Source organism: Pseudochaenichthys georgianus, chromosome 16, assembly GCF_902827115.2.
Source record: "Pseudochaenichthys georgianus chromosome 16, fPseGeo1.2, whole genome shotgun sequence".
NCBI classification, from domain to species: Eukaryota; Metazoa; Chordata; class Actinopteri; order Perciformes; family Channichthyidae; genus Pseudochaenichthys; species Pseudochaenichthys georgianus.
Genome location: NC_047518.2, coordinates 16,155,655 through 16,167,795, shown reverse-complemented (window position 1 = coordinate 16,167,795; position 12,141 = coordinate 16,155,655). Strand labels below are relative to the sequence as shown.

General features: G+C 40.9%; 1 protein-coding gene across 2 annotated transcripts in view; it reads right to left on the bottom strand.

Annotated features, from left to right (window-relative positions):
- Nucleotides 1–12,141, bottom strand: part of me1 (malic enzyme 1, NADP(+)-dependent, cytosolic) — a 144,947-nt gene that overhangs the window by 19,823 nt on the left and 112,983 nt on the right. The window lies entirely within an intron of this gene.

Here is a 12,141-nt window from a genome sequence, read left to right as displayed (position 1 = left end):
GCTGACAGGCAGGTAGGCCATCCAGTTATTTTAGCCGGGCCGGCTCAGATGATTGGTCGTGCTTTTTACAGTACTACGGCTTCCAGAGATGACATTTTTTTATGGATTTTTTGTCAAAGCACTTAAGATTTTCATTGCTATCGGGATGTTAAGAGCACACTGTCTATTCCAAACAAATAAATGACTTCAGTGGTTATTAAAAGAGATCCTTAAGTAGAGTTTCTCCTTTACACAAGGCATTTTCTTGAAGGCTACCTTAAGCGCGAGAAGTTTTATTTTATTTTCAAAATTTGAATTTATTATCAATGCACACACAAGGTCTGTAGGCTACACTGTACTGCAACCATTTAGGATTGCATTTCCAAAAAGTTGGGGGGCTTTAAAGAGACTAGTAAATCTTTATAGCAGAAGTGAAAATATCCTGACCTAGTATGTGCCAAGAACCAAAACACAGGATCCTATACACAGTACTTCTCAAAATGCAAATGTCCGTTGTAGTGAGTGTAAACGCATTTTATAGGATGAAACATCAGGGGAATAAAAAAATGATAAGGTAATATTGAGTGCAGTATTTCAATAAAAAGTCAACAAAAACCTGAAGTATCAAGTCAGGGAATATGTGAGACTATGTATGTGAATTATGCCCAGTGCTGACATGTGCTGTGCCTGTGTGTGAAAATAAAAGAGAGAGGAGAGATATTATTGTGTGTGTGAGCACACCCTCACACACACAGACACATGTGTAGACCTCAGACCTCTGCCACGTGTGTGTGTACTACAGCGCTGAGAGACACCTCCTGTCACGTCAGTTCACACACACATCTGCAGATACATCTCCATGCCCACGGAATTCTAATCAAACTAAAATAATTAACATTTTGGACATTTTCAAGTAAATACTATTATAGCCAGACATGATTTTGTATAATAAATACCATGGTAGTCCATTAAATGGTAGTTGAGATGCCCAAAAAACTAGTTTTGTCAGCTTCATCATAGTGCTAGAGGAAAAGTGAGTGGTTATCACTAACATTTAAAGATTATTTACAGTGGATGATGAATGTCTTTACAAACTTGTGTGGCAATCTATCAAGTACTGTCAATGTTTAGACACTTCAATTAATTACAACTTAAACTTCCTGGTGGATATTTAGGAGAAGGTCAGATGATAGCTAAAGTAAGGTTCATCCTCTGAGAACAATGCATGGTGGAATAATATTTATGACAATCCATCCATTACTTGTTGAGATATTTCCGTCTGTACGAAAGTAGTCATTCTCTGGTCTTTCTCCGAAATGAATTTAAGTTTTTTGTTAGAATTTTTTTATTTTTAACAACTCAAGGTAATAGTTTGGCTTATGCAAAACGTATTGCTAACTGCACTGACATTTTTTTTTTGCCAATGTTCAAAAATCTCCTGGAGTAGAATACATTAGAGTGAAGAATGTAAATATGGGACATGTTTGTGTATAGAAGCCATAGGGAACAAGGCTTTACAGATATTCAAATGAAGAGTGTGAAGGAGATGAAAGAGCAGCAGTAGTGAACTTTGACCTTTTGCACCTTCATATTTGGAAGAATGAGAGCGATTCAGCGGGGACAGGAGAACATGAAGAACAGAGGTTGATGGGAAGCCATGTGTGTGACAGAGACACATGGAAAATGAAAGAGTGAGAATGGGATGAATTACATGGAAGTAGACGGCACCTTGCAGTGATCGATTGCTTGCTGACTTTGCTTTCGTCCATCAGCACATATTTCATCAGATCTTTAAAATGATGCACCTTCCAGAACAAGCTGTAGGTTCCCACCCTAGACAGTCTTTTAAATCTCAGCGTTGTCTTCCAGGGTTTTTCAATTCCAAGACGTGGAGAACTGCTCCAGTGCGTTGCCATGCCCCATTGGGACGGGCGACCTTTACTTCTGGAGATGATAATTAGAGGGTGCCACTAAGACGAGCGCGGCAGCCTCCTTTCCATGGCAGGATCAAGACTCGCCATATCCAAGAACAGCTCAAAACGTTTATATAAGGCAATATTTATTTGAAGTTGACAACTCATTTCCTGGCAAGCTCCAAATGGACAGTAATAGGCTCGGGGTGGCAAAGTTCAACAGTAACCAAAACAAGCAAAACATTTTCATGTGATCCCTCTGAGAGGTGGGGTGATATCAGGGAGTGCTTCTGGTGGTCATTTCTCAAGATGATGCAAGAGCATGCAAGGGGAATGATAAAAATAGATATAACATTTTAAAAATAGGCAAATTTCTCATTTGGAGTTTCGACTCATGTGTCTATTAAGTTTAATGGTGACTTTATGTGCCATTATTCAGTTGAGTTACATACTGACAAAACTGCCTTTGAACCTTTGACCCAACAACCCACTGGCAGATTTGAAAGGCATGTTAACTAAAAAAAAAGGCCAATATTACATTATTTATTATAGCCAGAAAAACACAAGTTTATCCTTGGATGTTCTTAGAGTTCTTGAAAGAAAAGGCTGCGCTCATTTGTACAACTGGGATGCCATGACTGACTCGACTTAGACCATAACTTGATGCAATGAAAACCCCATTTGGAAATCCCATTTTGTTCAATATTAGCAACATTTGTAAAGATTTTCTGTAAGTATGTTTACTTTGTAAGCATTCCAACTCAATGCTTTATTTATTTTTTCCAGAGTTTTGCCACTTTAACAATTTAAACTGCAAACAATCGTATTTAATTTCTTTCGACTTCTTGCCATGATTGTGCTGTTCCTATAGAGCAGTGCTTCTCAAAGTGTGGTCTGCGGACCACTGGTGGTCCGTGAGTATATTGGAAACATTTCACATTTGAAATAAATAAATACATTTAAGTTTTCCGCACTCTCGCGGGAATATCTCCGCAATGGAACGAGCTTAAGTTTCACTTTCTATTGCATGATAAAGCCCAGGGCAACACCTTCGTCACACATGTTGCCACTTGTTTGTACCATTTTCAGGCGATTTATAATCTGTTCTAGAAAAACGATGTGTTTTGGGATATTTGTGGAGTTAGGTGGTCCGCGAGTGTTTTTTTATTGGTTAAGTGGTCCTTGGTATGAAAACGTTTGAGAAACACTGCTAGAGAGCATGGGTGTCAAACTCAATTTCATCGTGGGCCACATTAGCGTTATGGTTGCACTCAAAGGGCCGGTTACTTGTAACTATATAAATATATAATATATATAAAATAATGTATTATATTACATTATTGCCTCTGCATTGGATTATTATCGGATAGGGTAATAACTTCATAATTAACTACGTCTGAAAGCAGAAGTCCAGGGCAAATAAATGCAAGTCTCTTCAGTGCGCATGTCACAAGAGGAAATGCATTGTGGGACATGTAGTTTATGGGCAACGTGATTCTGTAATGTAACATGTAACCGTATATTAAACGTATTATATTATTTGCAAGCTCTTGCGGGCCACATAAAGTGAAGTAGAGGGCCGGATTTGGCCCCCGGGCCTTGAGTTTGACACCCCTGCTATAGAGATACAGGACTTACATATTGCAGAGCTAACGAGGCCATCAAAATGCGAAACTGGGGTTCATAGGTGAAATGGAAGAAACTGTATCATAAGAGACTCGTATAGTCTGAGGTAGTTGAGAGTTGGCCGACCTCAGTGACACTGTGCTGAACTGTTGACACGAGTTGTCTCTCTGTCCCAGATTACCCTCTGTTGATTGGTTAAACTGTCCTTTGTATTGTACAGCCCTTTTCTCTCAGAAGGGATTAGCACTTGTTGCAACTGTCTCCAACTGTCTCCAAACTGATGACTGTCGGACTGCAGAAAATAATATAAAGTTATATTTGACTGCTTTGTTGTGCTGGACTTTTAATGAGGATGTTTAATTAGTATAGCATGCAGCGTCAGTATTAAAAAGAGACTGTTACAGTACATTTATGAAGACATTTTGAAAGACCAGGGATCTAGAACAGTGTGAACCCGTCTGAGGTAAAGGACACCGTGCATTGGACATGTGAAAGCCCACCCACTACAAATGCACAAAGAGCAAATTGTCCAGTATGACATCATTGAATCACATTTCAACAAGAGAGTGTTTGTTGAGGTTATGCCAGTCCAGGGACACACTGACAGATACTGTACAGGAAGATTACATGACGTGAAAACTGAACTCCCTGAGTCTTAGAGACTCTTCTACTGCTGATTTGTTGGTATATATTGTGTGTTTTGTGCAGGATAGCTGTCCAGGTTATTGTTGGTTCTCACACAAGATAACAGTTTCCACATTCCAAATAACAGACAATCACATGGTGGATCACTTTCTATATAGCTAAAACAGAGCTACTCATGATCGGATAAAACATTAAGGAGTAGCTTGACAATGTGTGAAATATGCTAATTCATTTTCCTGCAAAGAGTTATATGGGCAAAGCAAATCAATGTATTTCTAAAAATGTTAAACTATTTATAAAGGGAAAAAAACCAAAGTGAGAGGGGTCTGCATGCTCCACTGTTTGGACATCAGCCTGCCCGCCTCCGTCTACCCCCATATCAACTCAAGGACAAATATAATCCCATAATAACGGTCATTTTAATAATTAGCTTGGGCTACCAATACCGCATAACCTCTCAATGCAAAGTGAGGCGAGGTACTGAGGGGCAGCAGGCTAGAATGCCTCCCATATGAATTCAGAAGAACCTCACATAATAAATACACACAGTCTATTTGCCCCATTACAAATAGTTTAGCCTGTCATCTCTTTATAATCATGGAAAACTTGGCTAGAGTCAAGCAATTTTACAATGAAATCTCTTTTAAATTATTAGCATGCGTGTGTCATCGCTTTCGGGCAAATTTGTCACTGTGTATATGATTTCTGTCAAGGACTGATCGACGTCTAGTAAATGGGAAACATATCTCCTTCTTTCCAAGAGTTTAGAAGCTCCATACACATAAGGTCTCAAGTCCAGTAAACTCTAAAGGAAGATATGGAATGGATGAAGAGTCTGTAGTCAATGGGACAAGGTTTTGGTATTCAAAGGGTTCTGGATTCCATTTGTATTTTGAGTAGTATCACCCAATCACATTTCGATGGGCTTTGGTTGCTTGAAGGTGAACCGATGGGAGGTGGAACACATTGGCCGAAGTGCAATCTCAGAACCCTTAGCTAGTGCTTGACGATGATTTTGCTTTTCATTAGCTAACAACAAAATATCTTAATAGGCCTATCGTTGGCTAACATGAGCAAGCAAGCTCAGAATGGTCATGGTTGGATTTTCCTATCTCTCACACACACACACACACACACACACACACACACACACACACACACACACACACACACACACACACACACACACACACACACACACACACACACACACACACACACACACACACACACACACACACACACACACACACACACACACACACACACACACACACACACACACACACACACACACACTAGTGTTGTCACGATACCAACATTTTGGTTTCGATACCGATACCAAGTCAAGAATTGCGATTCCGATTCTTTTTCGATACTTTTCTTAAAAAAAGGGAAACACGGAATATCGGCTTTAAAATTAGGAATAACAGATGATTTTAGCAGTCAGAACAACTAAAGCAGCAGTGTTACTAAGAACAGAAATGCCAAAGAGTCACATCTAATATAAATATATATAAAAGCATTTATTTTAATTGTGTAGCAGTGAGTTTAACATTTTGGCAGCACTGTTGAGCATTTTGAAAATGTATTTTCATGCCTCTGTGCAAGGCTTAGTCTTTCTATCTTTATAGCCACTGGTGTAAAGTAACTAAATTCATAAACTCAAGTACTACTTGGGTACAATTTTGAGATACTTGTACTTTATTTAAGTATTTCAATGTTTCTTTTGCTACTTTGTACTTCTAATCCACTACAGTTCAGAAATAATGGTGTACTTTTCCTCCACTACATGTATTTAATCCCTTTAGTTACTTCACAGATCTGGATGAATGATGTGAAATATAATCAAGTGTTAAATCAGACTTTAGTTCCACCTGGAGTAAATCCACCAGCTACCCTGCAGTCTACAAAGTCATTCAAACTAGCTGCACATTTACCAGCTTTGAGAACACTTTCATGATCAATCATTATAAAACATATCATATATATTATTCTGAAATGGACCAATCTGCACAATGACTACTTTTACTGTCGCTACTTTAATACTTTTACTTGAGGAACATTTTGAATGCAGTACTTTTACTGTAACTGAGTATATTCCTACACTCTGGTGCTTCTAGTACAAGACCTGAGCACTTCTACTTTTACTGTCGCTACTTTAACTATATTTTGATGATAATACTTTTGTACTTTTATTTGAGGAACATTTTGATTGCAGGATTGTTCCTACATTCTGGTACTTCTACTTTAACTCAAGTACAATACCTGGGTACTTCTACTTTTACTCAAGTACAAGATATATAGGCTACTTATACCACCTCCGTTTATAGCCTATGAAAAAAACTAATAGAAAACGAAGGCTAAAGCTAACGTTAGCAGATAGTGATGCTAGTTTGCTAGTTAAGTTTGCTCAACGATAATATTGCGACAGAAAAACTTTTCAGTGCAGATCACGCTCTGCCGCTCCGACAGGAAGCTCTGCTCTGAACACCTGAACGGCCCGTTCACAGACTTCTGGCGTCTTTTTTGTCAACAAGCCGAGGCGCAGCGGCAGTTGCACTCCCAGCCATGCTTCTCGTTTTCTCACTAGAGATGGGCGAGTCATGATTCATCCGGATCATTAACCCGGAGCCTAGTAATGAGCCGGTCGTGACGAGTCTCCCTCTCGATTAACCCGAGTCCTTTGAGTCCTACACCTGATGTGACGTAACAATTAAAACTATAAATTGCGTCACTCTTTACTCTCTTTATAACGTGTACAATCACATTACAACGTTGTTGTATCCAGAGATCCAGCAGACTCGTCGCCATGCACGAATCAACAGCAAATTCAGCCCCTCCTCCGGCTCCCGCGAGAGTCCCGTGAGCCGTGAGTGAGCCGTGAATCGTTGGACTCGCGGGAGCCGTGAGTGAGCCGTGAGCCGTGAGTGAGCCGTGAGTCCGCAAATCTCTGAGTCTGCTGCGACTCGTCGAGGGAGCCGTGGGACTCGCGGGAGCCGTGCGAGCCGGAGGAGGGGCTGAGTCTGCTGTAGATTCGTGCATGGGGACGAATCTGCTGGATCTCTGGATCTGCTGCCTGCTATATGTTACGGCTCTGAGTCCTCGTAGGCTACTGGTCTCTCTCGATCATTGACCTGGATTCACGGATCCCGCGATTTTTCCGGCTCTAAATTAAGTTTCAGTGTAGACTTCTAACAAAATGGTCATGTTGTGCAACAGTCTCCTGTAATAATATCTGCATTTCCAATAAGGATCTTACTTGGAAACTCGTTTATTTTGAACATGGCACACAAAAAGAAACAAATGATAGAAAATTGCAAAACAGTTAGAATATATAAAATGTAATTATACAATTATTATTATTATTATTATTATTATTATTAAATGAAAACACAATTGTGCAAAATTAGCTTAAGTACAGGAACATATTAAAATAACTATATAGGCCTACATACAGGGGCGGACTGGGACTACAAATCAGCCCGGGACTCTCGACCGGCCCACTTCGGTACCGCCGGCCCACGCGGTGCCGCAAGTAAATACCGCTAGTAAATTGTCGACGGAGGGTAGACATTAAGGGTAAAATTGACTTGTATTATCACTGGCCCCACCATTGTAACCTCTGGCCCGGAGCATTCGTCCAAAATCAAATCGACTAATAATGAAGAAAATTAACACATTTGTTGCAATAGTAATTTATGCCCTAACTACATTACTACTTGTACTACAACATTTTAATCATCAGTTCTTCCTCATTTTCCTCAATTGTTCATATTTGGTTTATTAAAATAATGATATTGTGGTCATTGTTAAAAAATGTCTGCTATTATTATGAGATTATTATTTGTATAATGCACTTTCTGCCTTCCTGTCATTAGGAGTTAGACATGTAATGGCTATAGATTAGATCCTTCATTATCCTAAACTGCTGGGACATTTCGCCAATACCTTTATATTGTCTACTCTTCACTTACTTGTCAGCATAGGACGGCATTGATGTACAGAGCCGACAGAAGACCTTGTTTATATTGGCATCATATTGAGATGTGCAGCCAGTGACGCGTCCTAAAACCAGGAAGTAAGCTGCTGGTTCCCTCGACAAGGGTTTTGGAAAATAGCTGGAAATAAGGTCTGTGGAAAACAAACCTGTTTGATAAATGCACGTTTTGTTCAGCCGGATAATCTCCACGTCAACCCTACTTTTATAATTTTCGAATCATAAATCTAATCGATAGATTATAAAAGGGTTTTAGGACGCGTCACTGCACCACTAGAAGCCAACTCCATTGATCAAGCTGAAACTTTCTCTCCCTCTTCTTCTCATGATCCCTGTCACTCTCCTTTAACTCCTCCGGTGACTTTCTTTTATTGAAGATTGTTTTTTGCCCGGCGCTTGGCCGGTTACCGCTGGTATTAAAAACATTTTGGCGAAATAGTGAAGGAGCGCGCTGCCGCTCACGGGAGCCTGCTCGCGCTGCACTCCGCAGCAAACAGCTGTTTGCTTTTCACCCAACAACGACAACCGACTCACGGAACGCTATGTTGTAGCGTTGATAAACGAAACAATTTAACTAAATTGCTAGTCAAAATACCAATACCACAGGACAATATTTTTAAAGCAATATTTTTAGTGGCCCGAGCGGGCAAGTGGAAAGTACGTTATGCTGGCCCGGGATGTCTAAATAGTGCTTCCGGGCCAGCGGGCCATTTAATATCGAGCCCTGCCGGTTACCGGGCGGCCCACATCGTCCGACTGGCCCACTTCAGTCCCGGCCCATCGGGATTCGTCCCGAACGTCCCGATGGCCAGTCCGCCCCTGCCTACATATAATGCAAATCACTTATTTTTTAAAATGCACACACACACACATGTTTTATTAAAGCAAAAGACACTGTGTAGCGGAGGTTAATGTAACGTTAGTTTAATATGCTGGTTAAATGCAACAACTTTTCGGTTTCACCGGTAGGATTTCTACGGTCTTGGTCATGCTGACTCATATGACTCAAATGACTCAAATGACTCGTATGATCCGGATCTCTTCAATGGTTGACTCAGAAGACTCCGAGTCCATAAAATGATCCGGATTTGCCATCTCTATTTCTCACATGCTCTGGCAGCTAGCGCGTGGCCGCGTGCAAGAGAGAGGGGAGGGACTTAGAACGTGCTTGAGAGGAGCGGGACTGCAGGCACGGCTGCAGTACAAGGAGTGGAAGCAGAGCGCTGAACACACACGGCTCTTATTAAACGGCGTTTTTTCACGGGAGTACTTTTCCCCGTCATTCTTAAAGTACCGATACTAATGAAACGGAGGAATCGTACCGTTTTAACGGCAGGGTATCGCGGTACCTTTCAAGTATCGGTACACCGTGCAACACACACACACACACACACACACACACACACACACACACACACACACACACACACACACACACACACACACACACACACACACACACACACACACACACACACACACACACACACACACACACACACACACACACACACACACACACACACACACACACACACACACACACACACACACACACACACACACACACACACACCACACACACACACACACACACACACACACACACACACACACACACACACACACACACACACACACACACACACACACACACACACACACACACACACACACACACACACACACACAGCTAATAACAGATTCTCTATTTCCTGTTTTGGCATCAGATTTGAGGCAGATTGAGGCCATAGGACCAATTCAAGCCATGAGAGAGCTTGTTAAAGTTGTGCTGTTATGCTCATAATTGTCCAAAACTGCTGTCGTGGACCCAACAAATCTCAGCTGCGGATGATATTATGACCCAGAATCATTCAAACAGTTATGAACTCAAAGTGGGAATGCATAGAGGTGCCAGTACTGCCGTTTGACAGGAAGAGGTCAAACGGCAGAGCTACATACTGTAAGTCTATAAAGATAAAGAGCTGAGGTGGAGGAATTGGCAGAATGAGAGGCCATTTTGCTCTCCAGTTACAATGGCACCAAGAAGATTAATGCAGCAATGTAATATACTTTATAGGGTTTCTGGTGAATCTACAGTGTTACTGTTATAATTCAAAAGAAGTTTGGCTCGGAAAACTTTGATGAGCTGTCTGGAAAGAGCTGCCACAGAGGGACATCATGCCATGGAGGGTTAGGGTTGCACTGCTATGCAATCAGTGGGTTTCTCCCTTTCTTGGTCCCTCTTCTAACAAATATTACTTTGTAGTTTTTCTAATTGTATTTGCACTCATCTATTCCCAGCAACATATGTCATCCCTAATCTTTCTGAGAAATCTTCTTGGATTGAAACCAAACTCTTGGGCCTGAGTCATGTGAGGACAGCCTTGGAAGATAAAGGACAGCAACTGACAGGCTGTGCAGCGACTAAGTCTGCCACACCCTTGGCTGACGCTGAGAGTTTTGTATATATATATGTGCACACGGACTATTCTTAGTCTGTTTCAGGCGTCAGACACAAGTGCTGCCCTGCCCAGAGTTGTAATCATCTTTCAGAGACTCTGCCATAGCGAACAGGGAGCATAGGTGGGTAACTCTCTGTTGGCTGCTACTCTTGCTGGCAGAGGGGAGAGGTGTTTTCCCGGCTGGCATCCATCAACGGAGCTGCTTACATCACTAATATAAAGGGCGTTTTCCTGTGGTAAAGTGTGAGATTTGTTTTCTTTTTCTTGGCTGATTTCTGAGGTCAGACCTACCTGGCTACGTTGAATTTCCCTACTGGCATACAGCATCATGTACTCTGGCAGCAATATTCTGCGTGTAAGGGTCTGGGGCAGTTGAGTTAAGAGGTGAGCAGAAGACTAAGCACACTTTATCCTTATCCATTTATTTCCTTGGGGCTATAATGACTTAATGTATCCACAGGGATGACTATAGTTTATTTAATTTATTCTAATCAATGTAATCCACCCTGCTGCTCTAGAGGCCACTTTATCTCTGGCCTATATGTGGGTAGTGAAGAATAATAAAACATGTTTCCATTGCAGTCTTAGTTTCACTCTATGACTAATGTTTAGGAATGATGGACTGATCTGGGAGTGGTCGTCTTTCAATCCAAAGGTTGTGGGTGCGATCCAAGCCCTTGCAGTCAACATGTCGATGTATCATTTGGCAAGATACTTAACCTCAAGTTACTCCCAATGGCGTGGCCAGCGGTGTGTGAATTAAGTTAGCAGGTTGTTGGTAACTTGTAGTTATTTGTTGCAAATCCTGGGAGGTGTAATGCTTAAGGACAACCGTTTTTTTAGCCGTTACCTCTTGTTACTTAAGTTGTAAGATTTGACAAATGTTACCATGCTTACATGTTCACCTCAGATAATAAACAATGTATACATTAAACCCGGTTAAATATCATTATGTTAGCATTGTCGTGATTAGCATGTTCACGTGGAGACGTAAGCTTGAAGCAGTTGTCTGCCTAACTACAGCCTTCAGGGTTCATACACTTTTTCATCAATGATTTTTAATGACTTTTCCATGACTTCTCAATGACCTTTACCTCATTTTCCATGACCAAACAAAAATTACCACTGAAAATGGTTTATTTGAACATGGAACAGGAAAATAAGGTCTGCATATGAAACATGTAGTGCCTATCTAAAACAAATCAAATAGTAGGCTTACTAGCTTCTACACGCTAAAGCAACTGTAGTCAGGGATGCAAACTCATCAGGTATGAAAAAGGTGACAAGGATCCGAGCCCCCCGACCCCACGGAATATCGGCTTTAAAATTAGGAATAACAGATGATTTTAGCAGTCAGAACAACTAAAGCAGCAGTGTTAATAATAACAGAAACGCCAAAGAGTCACATCTAATAGAAATATATAAAAGCATTTATTTTAATTGTGTAGCAGTCAGTTTATAATTTTGACAGCACTGTTGAGCATTTTAAAAATGTATTTTCATGCCTCTGTTC